Source organism: Dermacentor albipictus, chromosome 4, assembly GCF_038994185.2.
Source record: "Dermacentor albipictus isolate Rhodes 1998 colony chromosome 4, USDA_Dalb.pri_finalv2, whole genome shotgun sequence".
Classification (NCBI taxonomy): domain Eukaryota; kingdom Metazoa; phylum Arthropoda; class Arachnida; order Ixodida; family Ixodidae; genus Dermacentor; species Dermacentor albipictus.
Genome location: NC_091824.1, coordinates 94,596,662 through 94,613,984, shown reverse-complemented (window position 1 = coordinate 94,613,984; position 17,323 = coordinate 94,596,662). Strand labels below are relative to the sequence as shown.

Here is a 17,323-nt window from a genome sequence, read left to right as displayed (position 1 = left end):
AACTTTGCGCCTTGCTAAATCTGAGACCCTTAAACCACAGAGGTGAAGTTAGTGTTTAGTTCCGTCTCTGTGTCTGTGAATTTCGCGCTCCCAGTTTTAGCAATTTTCAGTACGTACCAATAAGCCCAAGCGTGCATTTTGAACGAAATAGCTTAAAAAGACAAGACTCTACATTGAGGGGAATACAGGAGAAGCGGTGATAGTCAGAACTAAGGCTACATTCGTGAGGGAACGGATATAGACATCTACAAGCTAATTGCACGCAACAAAAGGCGAAGACAGGCAACTTCCTTTTGTATAATTAGCGGCAGACGTGAATATAGTCGAGCGGCAAAATCAGCAGTACAGATTAAGAGCCCATACACTTGCCCTGCAGCACAGTATTAGCGCATGTCCAGTTTGTCTGTGTACCGTCTTTTCTCACTGTTTTCTTCGTGATTGTTTGGCGTCTGTACGTCTGTTCGTGTATGCATGGCATCGGTAGAAAATAAACAATAAATGCCCGCTCCTCGTTTGTCCACGAGTCTGCAGGGCAAAAACAGGACGTCAGCACACGAGCAAATCGTAATTCATCGCTGACAAATCACTGCTCTTTCCTTCCACACTGACTAAGCCTGACCGCGAGATGGATGAAGGCCCTGCGTTTGGTCGATGGAGGCAGTCTTCGAGCACGTTTCGGCTGGGATTTGCGAAACGGGACTACAGTAATCACCCTCATTACGAAAGGCACCATGAAAGCAAACTTAGAAGTATTGTTGTTTCCGTGAACCGATTAAGGAATAGAAAAATGTAAGTAGATTCTACCCGTTGTCGACTTCTACGTGAGGTATTCGCGGGAAGGGGTCACGTAACTACGCATTACGAAGGAAGAAGTCGTTATACAAGGTAAGGCTTCGTACAACCATGTCCTCAGGTTCCAAGTAACCGTGCAGTTTCTTCCGAAAAACTGGCAAAGATTTTCTATTCAGGACACCCCAACAAGACTCGTCGCTTTTGAAGGAAACAAAAATGGACGAACATTTTCTGATCTGCTTTTATAAGACAAAACCAGTTACCCAAAAAATTTTTTTCTTTTTCTGTTTCATGTAGAAAGGTTGCTCTTTACGCAAAGTTTAAATACTCAGCTTTGGTAAACAGAACTGAACGATCAAAGCTAGCGAAGTGTTGAAGTTGGCTGGGAAGATGATCTTAAAGCGACAATAACTATACGAAATAAATTAGTTCATTGTGGCACACAATTACTTCAAAATCGGCGTGTTTTGTTGGCGAAGAAATGAGTGCCTTTAGTGGAGAAAACGAAAGACGAGCTTCTAATTCTTAAAATTTTCTCCCATATGAAAGCGCTCAATACGTCAACGCTATTCGGATATCTGAATAGTTCACTCATTTCGGGGTCTTTATATGATGCTTTCTAAAGCAAAGCTTTCTGAGCACCACTCACGCACTTTGGTGTCCGTTCTTTTTTCCAACCCATATCGGCGACTCAGCTGTGTAGTGACGTCATATAGTCTTGTATCGGCTTATATACGACCTAAACCTGACCACTTGGTCCCGGTCAATTGTGGCGTTTGACTAAATGTTGGGCGCCACATATGTTCTTAGTTCTTCAGCTGGTTTACGACGCAAGCCCATAGTAGCAAGCGATTTACAAGCTCAGAAATCGTCATTACTGGGTCTTTGGGCAGTAGAGAGACCAATTGAATTTCGCGAATGGCCGGAAAAGGGTATTCGGCACTACTACCAATCAGAAAGAAGTGATTGACGTCATCACAAGTATATAAAGGACGTTGCAGAAAACCGTTTCTCGCCGTAGTGAATAACGCCCCCTCGGAAGAGCCAGGCCTCTGCGCAACAATGAAGGAGCGACCTGATACCATAAACACGTCGTGACCTACAAATAAAGAGACTTGCACATTGTACATACCGTGTGTTACGTTTCAATGCACCGTTCTCCAAAGGTACGAAAGCTTCACCTACATTTACAAATATCAGCGATGTGTATTGCTTATTTTTTTTTTCGTTCCAGGAAACGATATAAAACGTTGCCAGGTGGAGTGGCTGCTCGCTGTATGACGCTATGGGATTCGTGTTTTCTGATAAACCATTAGCTAGCCTCCAACATATGCCGTCGAACTTCATCACGCAAAGGGAAGCTGTTGAGGTGCTAGTAAGGCGAGGTTGTTAGCAGCCGTTTACATTCACGCGTTTTAAACCGCAGCTTTCTTGCCCAGCTAGAGGCACTTTTTCGTACGTATCTGGCCTTTAACGACAAACGCGTTTGGCCTCAATACAGTAATTACTATATGGAGCTGTGATGCTGTAGTGTCTATGGCCGCTCGAAGCAGCGGGATTCAACCAGTATGGGCATGATTGTTTGTACATGAATTTGTCCAAACATCCTGCTTTTGGTTTGAAACGGCATGCTGACTTTGCATGCTAATTATATTTAAAAAAAGGTGCTGCATTGCAAATAACACATAAACATTAATAAAGTTGTCCAGCGGCAGGATGCGAACGGAGCCTTCAGCACATGAGCCTGATATTAAAACCATTACGCACGCAAGCGGCATAGAAGCGACGGAAACACCGCGAGTGCAACACGACACTACGGAGACCACTGAAACGTTAAACAAATTATGTATATATGATGTACTGTATCTAAATGTTTGTATATAACCTCCAGCGTGTCTACTCACTCACTCACTCACTCTACAATTTAGTCTAAAATCATTTCTTCATATAACATGCTGCTCTCCAATACTAACATATATATATATATATATATATATATATATATATATATATATATATATATATATATATATATATATATATATATATAAAGCTCCGCACACACACACACATGATTCCAGAGCCAATCATACCAAGAATGCTTCCCTTCGCTTGGGTGTCAACTGGAGTTGAGTCTGCCTGCTTGTCTACCAAGCTTGCCACCCTGTACAGTACTCACCTATATGGCGTTTCTAAAGCGTGACTCCGTGTTTCCTTCTTTAACTGACTGATAATAAATTCATTCATTCATTCATTCATTCATTCATTCATTCATTCATTCATTCATTCATTCATTCATTCATTCAATCATTCAAGTGTACACAGGCGCTGAGTTAAACATCAGGGAGCAATTCACATGTGTGCTGAATTCTGATTGAATATTGACAGTTATCGAGCGAAGGAAAGAGAGGAACAAAACATGGACAAGCGCTCATTTGAAGATGAGCGCTTTTCTCCTTGCTGTTTTCTGCGTTTGTGAAACTGCTCTCGAACTATATCGAACCGCCCTTGTTGGCCCAACAGCCGATCCACAGTGGTGTATGCTATGAACAGCGTCCTTGGGCGGAGATCCCTCATTCCATATCAATGCTTGGAACACTCGCGCTCCAGCCAGAACAAGTAGCGGAGAACAAGCGCACGCGAATGTACCTCACACCGAAACAGCTCTTTTCGTCTACATTTATTCCTATCGCAATTATTAAGCAGACACTCGTGGTGCATTCATGCCGTCGGTGTCGCGGTGCCGTCGTGCTGTCTCGCTTCCACGGCTCGTGAGCGGAAAGTCAGAACGTCTTCAGAAACGCGGAACGCCGTTTGACCGCAAAAATGGCTTGGCAGTAGAGCTAAGCCAGCATCCCGCCTTCCAACACAGGCAAGCGCACACAACAATGTAAGCACAGTAGCTGCTCAGTTGCTGCACAGCTGTATACTAGTTTAACACTGCTGTGTATATGCAGTGGTTATATGAGCAGAACGAACAGTGACCGTCAAGCTGACGTCATATCAAATGTCACTTGGCTCTGCTCATGGCTACGTGTCGACCGTTGCTCCCGTCAGTTTTCTCTCTTGCACCATCGAGACGCCACACCTGCAACGACAAATGGCGGCGCTCCTCGTCACGCCGGCGCAGTGAGACGCCTGCTGTATAGCTGCCGCGGCGCTGTTCTTGCTGACCTGCCACAGTTGCTTTGCGTAATGCGTCGCGCCAACACGTTGCACCCGTGTATCGTTAGACGTAGCGCAGCTGTTTAACGTTGCTGTCTCAATCATTCGCCTTCCAAGCGAAACACATAAATTTTCTGCAAACGACAACGGTATCGAATGCCCAACAGACCGCGGTAATCAGCTGGTTCACCACACAAGCACCTCGCCGCATTCTCATGTAATGACGAACTGCGCTCGGTGCTTCAGTTATTCCGGTCTATGAAACCTCTAGCTAACGTGAGCTCCAATGCTCCGAAGCTTATGACCAAGAAGCACTTTTCTGTTTTCTATTTTCTTATTTGTGCTGTGATGAACCGCCCGCCCCCTGTGTAACGGATACATGGCCTGGCTCTCTTAACTCATTTAAAAAAGAAAGCTCTCAAATTCGTGTTTACAAGTGTAGCGTTGCTTTTTGTCGTCTGGGAAAGATACTTCACTGCTACGTATAGTTATTCTACTTTTCTTGCGCAAGAATAAAACGCAGCGCGGCAGCGCGACTTGAATCCCTATCCATTGCTGAGGCCGAACAACGATCGCTGGCTTTTTGGTATCGTTTACTACACGACAAGCCCGGATGAACACGGTCAACAGCCTCCGAAGTGGCGGACCGGCCTCGACTGCTATGCGGGACAATCTCAGCTCGATGTCCGTTCTCGATGTGTCATTGAAACGCGCACCCAGGCTCCAGATCCGCCATTCGAACAGAGTTCCTCCGAGAAAGAAGGAGGAAGCTTTGCTCCGGAAGTTTTTCGAATCTGCCATTGAAATTCACCATTACTCGCGTTTCTTTTAACGTGACCGCAAAGGGCTCCTTGCGCGCCTCTTCTTTCGCGCGCACGATCAACATTCCACGGAAGTAGCAGACGGAGGCCGGAAGCAGCCACCGAATTTTGTTCCCTCCTAAACGTCCGAGTTTTGTCCGTCGCTATACAACGCGCCATTCACCGCACGTCCATTCGCCTGTAGAAGCGCGCCTCGTGTGAGACAATGTTCGCGAGGTTTCGGATAAAAAAAAAAATGTAATTTCACAGATGTGACATACGGCGAAAAAAATAACAGCAATCCTTCCTTTCTTTTTATTTTCATGCAGAACGGAGTTCGGAAACCAGCATGCGGCCGGCTTTTCTCTTTTGTTTTGTTTCTTACCTCTCCCTGAGCCACACTTTCAATACACGATATAATCATTGAAGTTACGTTGTTTGAATAAGTTACATGTCTCGACGTGGGAAGGGGTGGGGGTGGTCTCTTTCGTGACTGCTTTACACTTTTGAAAGTTGTTGAGAGAAACGGAAGACGCGAACCGCGCCCTGTGTTCTACAGGCCTCGCTAAGGTAGCACTCAGGCAATCACGTGACCACCTCGTACTCTGGACAAATACTGTGGTGTCTGCCATGTATTCTGTAATAACTGCAATAATGCGAAGCTTTCTTTGCCTACTTTCCTGGCTTTGGCACGGCTCCCTAACTGTTGACTGCTGGGTCAGTCGTTATCTCGGCGTATATATTTGTGGATATGTATACAAAGGTTATCTGCTTTGATTTAGCTATTCGGTATGTGTAATGGGGCGTGCGCCTGTTTTTGGTCAATCTTCCCAAAATGGATTTCTCCTGCTGTGAAAAAGACAGGTACTTAATCACAAATTACTGCTTGATACTTGTCGTACCCTTCAGTGCATATACGTGTCATACCCATTCTTCACTCAATTGGCAAAAAACATCGCCTTCGTTCACGTGACATCGCTATGTATAAGACCCACACTGTGCACTGGAAGCCTCACCTTATTTGGAATTTGCACTTAGACACAGCTTGCGAGCGACGAAGTGCATAGACGCAAAACCTGCACGCGTAATATAAATTTGTGGCTTTTGCGGTGGATAAATATAAACATTGCATGAGATTGCCCGTCGCATATAGATGAAAGCAAACAAAATTGTACGCATCGCTGTTAGTTGTAAAACATTTAGTTAACCGCTTTACTTAAACTTTGCTTCAAGTAGATTTCAACATGTGCGTTGGATCTGCATACTTCTTAATGCGCTTTTCGATGTTTGTCATGTTGTTCAAGCGGGAAAGGCAAATAGTAACTGACAGCAAAAAGTACGCTACATTCGAAACATTTCCTTATGGAGTTAATTAAGGTGCTTACCTTTTATTTTAACGCACAAACAAATGGCAGTGTATCCCGTTTCAATCAATGGTCAAGCTGTCTCCTGTGTTAGGACGCATAGCTTTCTGGGTGTCATCATCGACCGCAACCTCTCGTGGAGCCCTCATTGCGTCTCTCTGAAGAAGTTGGTTGCAATTGCTCAGGTCTTCAAATTTCTGTTTGGGAAAAACTGGGGTACACCAGTCTATTCTACGTTGCAGCTGTGCAGGGTACTGTTTCTCGGACTCCTACGTTACAGCCTACCAGTGTTGTCAAATGCATGTAAGACAAACTTTCGCGCTTTGGAGAGCATATAAGGTCAAATCCTACGCACGGGTTTAGGGCTGCCTCGGTGCACCTCAACAGCAGCAACAATTGCCATCTCGGGAGACCACATGATCCAGACACACGCAGCTGTCGAATCTCTCAGAGCACACATTCGCCCTCTGTCAAGGATCCTCGACCATCACAGCTTCATTAACAGCCAAGTGACCTCAAGCAACCTTTTCGAAAGTGATTAGCGCTGATCAAGAGTGCATACCATCATCTTATACACCGGCGGCGAAGCCTTCATCTGCCCTGTGGTGCCTGTGACAGCCTCAAGTGAATGTTACTATTCACGGAATTACAAAGAAGGCCAATCATCCATCGCCAGCTCTGAAGCAACTGACGCTCCTATTACTGCGCCAGACGTATCATTACTGCAAACGTACATATAGCGACGGTCGGACTTCATCAACCAGCTCAACTGCCGCATTCGTCGTTCCAGCTAAAGAGGTTAAAGTTAAATTCAAATTGTTAAATTCAAATCTACGTCGGCAGAACTTGTAGCGCGCTATTCAAATTCAAATTGCTAAATTTAAATCTACGTCGGTACAACTTGCAGCCCTCCATGCCGCTATGACATACGTCCCCGAAGAGCCGACAGAGAAATGGGTGGTTTTTTGTGACTGTAAGGCAGCTCTTCACAGCATCGAGTCTGGATTACACTACAGAACTTGCCAGCAGATGATATCCGACATCAGGGAAGTACATCACTATGCTCTGTAAACAGGCCACAACATTATCTTTGAATGGATTCCTGCTCACTGTGACATCTTCAGCGACAATTTTGTTGACAGGAATGCTAGGTCTGCTAATGATGGCACCCAGACGCGTCCAACACCTTTGGCGAGGTCGGACGCTGCCACGGAATTTCGCCTGCTTGCACGCCAAAAGTCGCAATATTTCTGGAGTTCAAGTGCGTTAAATGCCGATTGCATAAACTGGACTCCACGCTACTGCTACAACTGCCATCTAGCCTCTCCCGCAGCGACGCAACCTTGCTGTGACGCTTGTGGCTGTGAGTGGCGTTCCCGAACGCCTACTCCTATCGTATCGGAATGGCCGAGAGCCCGGTGTGCGACTCCTGTAGGTGCGAGGAAACCATTGAGCACCTATTGTGTACCTGCCCTTGCTACGATGTAAAGTGCCTCTCTCTGGGCAGAACTTCAAACAGATTGCACTCTAGACCATTCTCCGAGTCAAAGCTACTAGGACCGTAGCCACAGCCGTCACTAGCACGAAAAGCGATTCGTGCACTAGTACACCACTTGAAGGGCACAGGCTTCAGAGACCGTTTAAAGTGTCCCTGTGCATCCTCCCACACGCAGTCAGTGCTCCCTCTCTCCCTCTTTTCGTCTTTCCATTCCCCTTTCCCCAACCCCCAATGTAGAGTAGCAAACCAGGTGCTCGTCTGGTTGACCTCCCTGCCTTTCCTGTGCTTAAATTCTTTCTCTCTCTCTCAGTTAATATTTATCATGTAACTTGTCAAGCTATTATTAAGCAATAAAAAAACATGTGCACCTTCAAGCTTGGACGTCGTTATACCTAGATGATAATTAGACAGCAATATTAATGATGGGTATATGCTACAGACGTCTTAAAAATTTGTTTTTTAATGTGTAAATTTTCTTTGTTTAGCTCCCCAGCTCTGTCACGCGAAAATTCTAATGGCCTTGCATCTGCACAAAAATACGTAATTTGCAAAGCTAAGACATTTAATTGATGTGATACTGTAAACGTAGATGATTCGAAGTTTTTAAGCGATATGGAACAATTTCAAACAAAAATATAAAATCAAAAGAGAATACCCATAGAGATACATAGGGCTCCTTAGACAATGCTTGGGGAAGCTAGTAGGGGTGGGACAACTGAAACTAGGGAGTGTGTCTACTTTAATTAGGTGGTGGCCCAACTTGAAAATTCCAAGTGGGCTAACTAAAGACCTGGGGTTGGGCCAACTGAGATTTGGGGGTATGGGAGTGGGCCAACTTGAAATTTGGGGTGGGCCAACTGAGATTTCGGGGTATGCTCACGCATACTTAGACAACCCCAGTGGTGTTCCTGCACTTTTTTTTTCTATAGACCAGTCATATTTGAATGGTAAAACTTATTTCTAGCAAAAACAAACAAAAATAATCCGGCAATGAGAACGCGGCTGTGCTTCTGTTCCCGGTCGCTGAAAGTGGGATATTGTCGAGACATCCGCGTGTCACCGACTCGCTTGTTGAAGGCGTCAAAACTCATTAGATAAATTTCCAAACATCGCTTCTTATGCCATCTGGCAGTTAGATTTCCGTAGAATGATTATGGCGGGCATTCATTAATCGTGGTCTACATGTGGCTTTAATATATATTTCACGTGATTTCAATTGCTAGATATCCATGAAGTCTGTTGTCTTTTTCTTTATTAATCTATGTGTAGAGGTAGATTTTCTTTGACCTGTCGTACCGTAGCGCAAAGTCTAGAGAGAGATAATTTAATTGAAAGAAGGCAGAGAGGTCGGCCTGAGCTAAGGTGATCTAGCCTGCTACTCTGCACAGGGGGAGGGGGAACAGGGACATAAAGATGTGATGAGGGATGATGATGACATAGCAAGAGAGATGCGCAAAGGCGAAAGCAAGTTCAACACTCGGATGATAAACATTCACAAATGTCATCCATGAAGCCACAATCAGGCTTCGCATCAAGTTTGTAGTCATGAATTTGAGTGAACATAAAAATAGAGGCGTTAGGACGAAGCTGGTGGGGGCCTCCCCTGCGTGAACAGCACAAGCGCCAAACAAAATATTTATAGCATATAAAGAGCTGCGATAAGCGGCTCTAGCACGGCGAGCACTTGTAGGGCACTTTTAGCGGCCGGAGTCTCGAGACCACCGAGAATCACGCGCATTGATTCTACTAGGTGCTTCAGCATTTTTTGTACACTCTCCTCATTGTGTTCATCTCTTTGCTTGCTCGTAGTGTCGCCGGTTTCATTGGCCCTATGATTCTTGGCTTCATGGCACAGAGGACCGCTAGTGCCCGCTGGCATGGCCGTGTCCCTAGAGGGCAGCAAAGGCCATTCCGTGTCTGTATCAGCCGGTGGAGGTGAATGTTTGCCGCGTGCTCTCGTCGACCTTGAATTATCAGTAGACGCCGTTACCGTCCTCGGTGTACGCACAGGCAGAGGCGACCGTGGTACCTCTGCCACGCTAGGTAGTTATCCTGGAATGGTTTTGTTATGCTTCTGTCGCGAGCGTTGGCCACTTTGGCAAACAGATTGAGCAGCCTCTGTACGCGAAGATTGGTCTCTTGCCATTTTTCGAAGGATACGAACCTCCTGTTTCATCTTCGGGCAAGGTAAAAATAAAACAGTAGTTGAATATGCTCTAAAAGATGTAAATAAACCGATTCCTTCGAAGTCGCTTCGTGAGAGCCAGTGCAGTTGGGACATGTAAATGAGGCTCCTCACAGTCGGTGGTATCATGCTCTCGGCCGCAACGCGAGCAGGTGGTTTTGCTTCTACAAACAGCGCTCACGTGTCCTATCTTGTGACATTTCCGGCACTGAATAGGCCTCGGAACGAATGGTCGTACTCGGTGTATAACGTAGCCCACTTTGACAGACGCTGGTAATGTCGAAGAAGCAAACGTTAACTTGATACATCGAGAGCCCCCAAGTGGTGAATGTCAAGAATGCGCACCGATCACCTCAAAAGACTCTTGAGGTCCGCATGCTTGATTTCAAGCTCTACGTCGGAAATCACTCCAGTTGTTGTCTCCTTCCCGTAAGTAATAAAGGAGCGGACGGGGATTGAGCTTAACTGTGGAATGTTCTTTAACTTCTCCAGTATTGCGGAATTTTTCACATCTATTGTCAGGATGTTCTTGCGAGCGTTGATCCTGATTTCGTTAATTTGCCCAGGGGCCACACTTTCAAAATAATCGGTGAGGAACTGCCTGCTGAGGGAGTTCATGCTGTGTGACGTCGAGAGCGGCACGTAAGAAACCATGAAGGATTCTTGCTCACTCTGATACGATGAAGTCGCCTCAGTCGGCATACGGCGCATCTTCTTCATGCGGCGGCCCATGACTACGGTGTACTCGCTGTCAGAGTCCATGGCTTCTGGCGTTGAGCTCTCCCGGGAATCGAGATGGTCCGAGCTTCCAAAGGCACGTCGTCCAAAAATGAGTGATGAAGTAGACGACTGACCTTGTTCAGGTGGTCGTGGGAACATCTTCTTGCTCATCCTTGATGAAATAACTCTCACGAAAATGACAAGAACGTAAAAAAATGCATAACAGCGAGAGGCCCAGAACACCAGTGAGCTCTGGGCACTTCTTTCTCTTCCACCAGCCCGTAAAGTCTAAATTTGCAGAGAGGACAAAGGGGTGTTGCCTCATCCTTTCCCTGTCTGTGGCGCTAAAGTAAGAAGTAATAAGGAAGGAAAAGAAGAGAATATGACGTCAGTACCTCAAACCACAAGGCGGTGGAAGGAGAATCACAGCTTGGCTGCACCACGCGCTGACAAAGAACAGGTTTAGGACGATCCATCGTCAGACATTTGACGGATGTCACTGTGCCTGCCGGAGACAGAACATATGTTATCCAGGAGAAAATAATGGTGCAAAGAAGGGTTAGGCGCCGGCAAATGAAAGAAAAAGAGGCGACAGAAGTGCCCGGCTCCTGTGAATGGCGAACAGAAAGAAACTTGATTTATGTGAGTTATCGCCCTGATCCTTAGGAAAGACAAATAAACAAGTAGGATAACCAGAGGATACAAAATTATCATGCTGGTAGAATTTTCCGGGAGTCGAATAACAATACCTTTATACAGCATATCCGGAGAAAAAAATACTAGTGTTGTGAAAAGGCTGTCGCAGGAGAGGAAATAGGCTGAGCAAAGTGATCACCGCCGATGTGTCGATGTCAGGCCGATGACAAAAAAAAAAGAAAAAGAAAGAGGCGCTTGGTGGAAGGAGTGTCACGGTTATATGTTAGCTTCTGAAGAAAGTCCCCGAGAACGCGATAAGTTAGACACCACTATATTATTTAAAATTCAACCTCATCTTCTTTTCGTTCACTAGAGGCCAGTACTTATTATGGTGCAGCATCCTCAATTTTAAACACCACATACCTCCCATCCCAAAGCTCGCCCCGTTGCACTCACTCTTTCCAGATAAACTCATTTCGTTCATTCTACACCTGGCCGTATCTTCTATAACTACTCACAGCATTTCTGGTTGCAAATTTGACCGTTTCCTGTAGCACTCCGACGCGCTTTGCAGCGATGCGGAGTGGTCTCAAGATTGGAGCAGGAGAAAGCGTGCTCTAGCCGAACGTGCGAATTGCTCACAGAGCAATCGGAGTAGCCACGTGATCAAGTTTCTGGCGGATCTCGGTCGCGCTTCCAGCTCGAAGGTGAGAGAGCGTCTCCGAGCATTGTGAGCTGGAGCGCTGCGCTCTGAAGAATCCGCTCGAATGTGTTCAGAGCGATCGATTTCCACCAGCCGAATGTAAACTGCATTGTGAAGGCGCTCTTGGGCACTCGAAAGCGACCAATCGAATGCGCCTTAACAGACATGACATGAAGACCAAAATCTTTTCTCCCTAGGCGCCCGGCGCGCTGCATAGGTCGTGACTATGAGCGAGAGTGGCACCCGGGATTTCTGAAGACAAGCTTAGCCTACGTTGTGACAAACGAACGCTAAGGTTTTTCTAGCACCAGCACCTCGAGTCGGCTGCGCCATTCCGCTGCATGCTGACTGAAAAAGTTGTGCTAGTAAGCCCACCTCCATTCTGCGCAATAAAGACCATATGCCTACACAAATCCTAAACCCATACTGTCGGCTCAGAGGTATATCTAGAGCACGCAGATCTCTTAATGGAATAGCCTATTATAGTCAATGGATTCTTTGATTTACTTTTCTTCAATTTAGCCATTCCATACGTGGCACTGCGTGCGTGTCCATTTATCGCCAATACTCTAGAATGGGTACATTTCACCATGACACAAGAAATACAATATCCTTAAGTGTAATTACATATCTGCCGTACTTGCCTGTACGTACAGCAATCTTCCCTCGACAAGTGCCGTACATCACCTTCATCCACGTGACATCGCCGCGCAGACATCTCACATCGTGCGCACGCCCCATTTCGTGTTTGTATTTCAACATATTCTGTGAGCGGTGAAGTGTATAAATATATAAAAAATTCTAAGAGATTAAAGTTGTCACGTTTAGGGTCTATAAACGTAAATATTGCACGAAGGAACGCTTCGCATAGACTGGGAATAAACACAATAGTATGCGTCGCCCTTAGTTGTATTGCATTTAATCTACCACTTCACTAAAGCTTCGCATTACGTTGACCCGAAATGTGCATTGTATTTGCGCATTTCTTGCCCTCTGTACTTAATCATGTTCCTCTGCTCAGTTGAAAGTTCGCATCAGCAGCTGGTGCATATGCGCACTGTCTTTGAAGAAACAATTTACACATTGTGTTCGAAATTACTCCGACGCCCAGTTTGTGCAGTTTGTCCAGAACTCAGTCCAGTGCCTCAATTCAGAATCAAACTGGTGCCCCGGGCTCGGAGCTACGAGAGAGCTTACCTATTCAATGAAGACGCCTTTCACTGTGCGCTCAAAGTTTCAGCTTGCCGGTGCTACTTAACTCCCGCACGAAAACTTTTCACTTTGACGAAGCTTAGCGGTAAACGTACATAATAATTGCGGAGAGTTTCGTAGACCGAAGTTGGGAACTTGTGAAGGGCGGATACGGGGCGGCGGGGAGAGGGGGCGGTTGCAATCATCGTGAACAACGTCGAACGGCGTAAGGGGAAAACGTGCGCGTAGATTCTTCCGCTGCCCGCCTTTGTGCACGAATGAGGACAATGGGGGGCGTTTAGAGAGTTTTACCTGTATAGGCCGGCGAGAACAAAGGCCTGCAGAACGACGACCACCTCCAGGGGGTTCAGTGCACTGCGTTCCTTGCTTGCCTGAATTAAGAAGCAAAGAATAGAAGAAAGAAGCACGCTTGAGACGCTTCGTTTCCAGTGCTCAGAACAGATGCAAAATCTAAGGTTATTTAGAGAATGTACAAAAACCACAGTAAATTAGGCAGGGCAGGGATCTCAGCTGACCAGAACGGAGAACTTCCTATCATGCATGAGGGACAAATTAAACGGGAACTAAAAGTACCGAGGAAGGATGCTTTGATTATTGCGTGGAACATGAACAAAGCGGAAGCTTTAAGGTAAGATGACGGAATCAGCGGCGACACTGTTTGAACCATACGATATGTACAGCAAGTAAAGCCATTTGAACACTAGTGATAATACGTTCACGTACTGATGTCCGCTACCTGAGATTTCGCTAATTTTATCAGGACAAGCTACTACTAAGCGTTTAGCCGTTAAACTGACAGAAAACAGGCACATAAGCTCTAATTTATGAAGAAATGACAGAAGTTGAGCATCTTCATTAATTTGTTCCAAGACAAAAAGATAGCCAATCGAAATTATGATCACCTAAATAATAAATAATGTTCAAGCTGTATCAAAGTAAAGAAGTGAGATGAAATATCGATCTGCCATAACAAGGTGGTACTGACCTATAAAGTTTCGCCATTACTCTCAAAGTTCCACTAACGAAGCATGCTGATAAATGCATTTTCCCCGTGTTTATAGCATCGCAGAATGACGCCTTTGAGCGTTCTTTGAACACTGTACTGGGTGCAGTCACAATAAAAGTTGTCTAATTGTTTCCTCGCAGCCACACTTGTCACATGCAGAGTCCTCGGTCATTCCATTACTGAAAGAATTGGCGTTAGTGAATACCGCACCGAGCCGCTTTAGCACGGACGTGTTGTTTCAGCTCTTGGTGCAGGGGCATCCCAGGTGGAAGTATGCTTTCTCATGTAAACGCTACACCTCAAACCGCACATATTCGCACCGGCAACACAAGGCTCTTGAAATTTGCTCAGATAAAAAAATAATTTGTGTGAACTTGAATACCATGGACAGCGTGTCAACGAAAAAAATGGAAAAAATCAATGAAGTATTAACAAATCAATGTTTTTTTTCTTTGGTCGGCGAGTACATGCATGGACATCACCAGGACAATCCGAACGTCGGACAACCTACACGAGGACCGATTTTCGTATATCTGCGATGAATGCTGCGCGTCATCAAATTGTGGACCCCTTATACCACGAAACGCCCACTACACTGCGATAAATTCGGTGCAAAGGCGGCAAACTCGGCTGAGGGTATTGAACTGCCCTAACTATAGAGAAAGAGCAATCGGGAAGGAAAGAAAGCAGAAAAGCGAAATAAAAAATGTCATCGTTGTGCGAAACTACAGCGCCTGCACTGCAAACAGAGCAAGAACACGACAGTGGGAAATGAACAATAAAATAAAGGGTTGCGGAAGAACGCGACGCAAATGAAGCCTAATTACTTCTCTAATCAGGAGTTTGCCGGCGAGTAGAGGCGGAAGACGAGAACGGGAGCTTCCGCCCAATAAGGCAGCGCGTGTACGAGCCGCAGGCATTTGTACAGAATAGACGACGGAGGAAAACAGCAGAGAAGGAACCTAAAGAAAGAAAAAAGAATCAGCTTTGCTATTCGGGGCGGAGGCGGGCACGCCATAAAACACTGAGAGTGACAGGACAAGTTCTGGAAAAGTGAGCAAACGAGGTTGGTAGATAAAACGCGACAATTAGAGGGCCCCGGGAAGCAAAAGTACGCGAACATGGCAGTAGAGGGGTTTTGCAGGGTACTGCTTCAGTGTTCTTGTGTGCACAAAGAGATAAACACACGGCGAGGACGGCTTTGTGCAAGCCAGTTAAACGAGAGGGCTGCGGAGGTGCATGTTGTTAAACAGACAGTGCATCAGCGGGCGTACATACGCGTGAGTCCTACGTTTGAACCTAGCATGCGTAGTAGACACATGTAAACACAGACGGATGAGAGGCAGCTGACGGAGGCGGCTGCGCGGGTGTTTTACTTCTGCTGGTGTTTGAGCTGTCCATTTTCTCGTTTCCATTCTCGTGCACAGTATGTACCGCCAACTAAAAGCGCCGGTGGGAGCATAGAGCGGGAAGTGGGGCTCTTCCTTGAGATAATGCAGCTTGCAGGTCGCCGAGTCTTTATTTTTCGCATTGCTGTGGTTGAAGCGTCGCCGTGAACTCTTTCATGTGCTCCAAATAGAGCTAATCTGAGAATTACTGGTCAATTTAACAATTACTTCACATCCCTAACTTTCGCACTGTATTTTTCAAGGTTCCCCACTTTGTTTCTTCAAAGTTTCGTTCCGGTTCTTTTTGATGCAGGTTGTGGGCTCTTAGGGTCTCACAGGAGTACCGACCACCGCGGGTTCGAGCTTAGCGAGCCACAGGGCCGCGTCAGCCGTCAGCCTCTAGCGCCGCTGCGCGCGAGCTCAGGCCACAAGGGGCTACCGAGCGACGCACGCAAGAACACAGTATTGCCCGAAAATGAAGGAAACCGTTTATTGTTTCCAACGGCACCCAACACAGCACAGACGCCCGGTCCCGGGACGGCGGGGAACCGAAGGGGTCCCGCGCCAAGGGCGAAAAATACAGCTAGGGGCGCCTGTAGCACGTCGCTGCGAGAGCACAGGCTCAAGCTGGGACGCGCCGCTAGGAAAAGTCCCGGCGGCTATGCTACTTGCTCTGGCGATAACCAATGGGCCAACTCGCGAGAGCTCGGGCAATCATCTTCGGCTTGGGCCTCCGATGAGTGCGGCTCGGCGTGGTACGACCTCGCGCGAGCACTAGGCACCCGTTCTTCGGCTTAGCGTCGGGATAGGAAACAACACGAGGTACGCGCTCCCCGCACGGGCAAAGGCGCCGTGCGTGAGCTCAATCCTAGTCACAAAGGTGTCGGCGGATGAGAGAGAGCATCGTACGTACCGGGCGCTGTGCCAAGGAGAAGAGAGACCGTACCGTCACGGCAGTAGCCACCAGGGGCCACCCCCGTGACGTCACTAGCTCCGCCCTCACCCACGAACCATGGCGAGTGGAGCGCCACCGCTAAAACTGGTTCGGAGCAAGAACGGCATGGCTGGGATTACAGAACTGGGTGAAATTCGCCAGCGCAATGGCGCGTCGAATTCCCCAAATCCCCACAAGGTGAATCAATGCTTTGCAACATTCCGCTTGGTCCAACATATGATTTCCAAGATCTTGCTAATGGGACTCGCACAGTTAAACCATGTTTCTATGATTTGCTCTGAAGAGGGTATACGTAATACATATCCCCTCTACTCATGGAAAGGTTCATGCTCGTATTACTGAGTTCTTGTGAAAACATTGTGGACGCTTTGCAATTTTCCAACATCTCTTTCTTTATGGGAGGCGTGTACAGCACATTAGCAGACCCACTATTTCAAGAAAAAAGGCAGTAGATCCATCCAACGTGTGTGTGTGTGTGTGTGTGTGTGTGTGTGTGTGTGTGTGTGTGTGTGTGTGTGTGCGTGCGTGCGTGCGTGCGTGTGCGTGTGCGTGTGCGTGTGCGTGTTTGTGTGCGTGTGCGTGTTTGTGTGTGTGTGTGCGTGTGTGTGTGCGTGTGTGTGTGCGTGTGCGTGTGCGTGTGCGTGTGTGTGTGTGTATGTGTTTGTGTGTGCGAAATACACAGTTTCGCTGTACATAGATTCCTACTCGTTGGATGCGCTGCATTTTTAACATGGCAGGCGCTGAGAATCTTGATCCTTAAGTTTATATTTATATATTAATCTTGGGGGGAGGGGGGAGGTCAATATCAAGATTTTAGTATAGAGAAACATATCAGTAACAATATTCTTAATAATGACTGGTTGTAGATTAAGTGTTCATTAAATTTAGAGTAGCAGACT

The 17,323-nt window shown here is 46.6% G+C and overlaps 1 protein-coding gene across 3 annotated transcripts in view; it reads right to left on the bottom strand.

Annotated features, from left to right (window-relative positions):
- LOC135919985 (uncharacterized) overlaps positions 1–16,518 on the bottom strand; it is a 157,229-nt gene extending 140,711 nt beyond the window's left edge. For 2 of the 3 annotated variants that reach the window (XR_011513987.1, XM_070537271.1), the window contains exons 1-2: positions 16,383–16,518; positions 13,367–13,446 (exon numbers count right to left, since the gene is read on the bottom strand). The gene's annotated coding sequence lies outside the window, so the exon portion shown is untranslated. Of the gene's footprint in view, positions 1–3,488; positions 3,881–13,366; positions 13,447–16,382 lie in introns of those variants that run through there. The other variant, XR_011513986.1, reaches the window with a different exon arrangement.
- Positions 16,519–17,323: the final 805 nt, after the last annotated feature.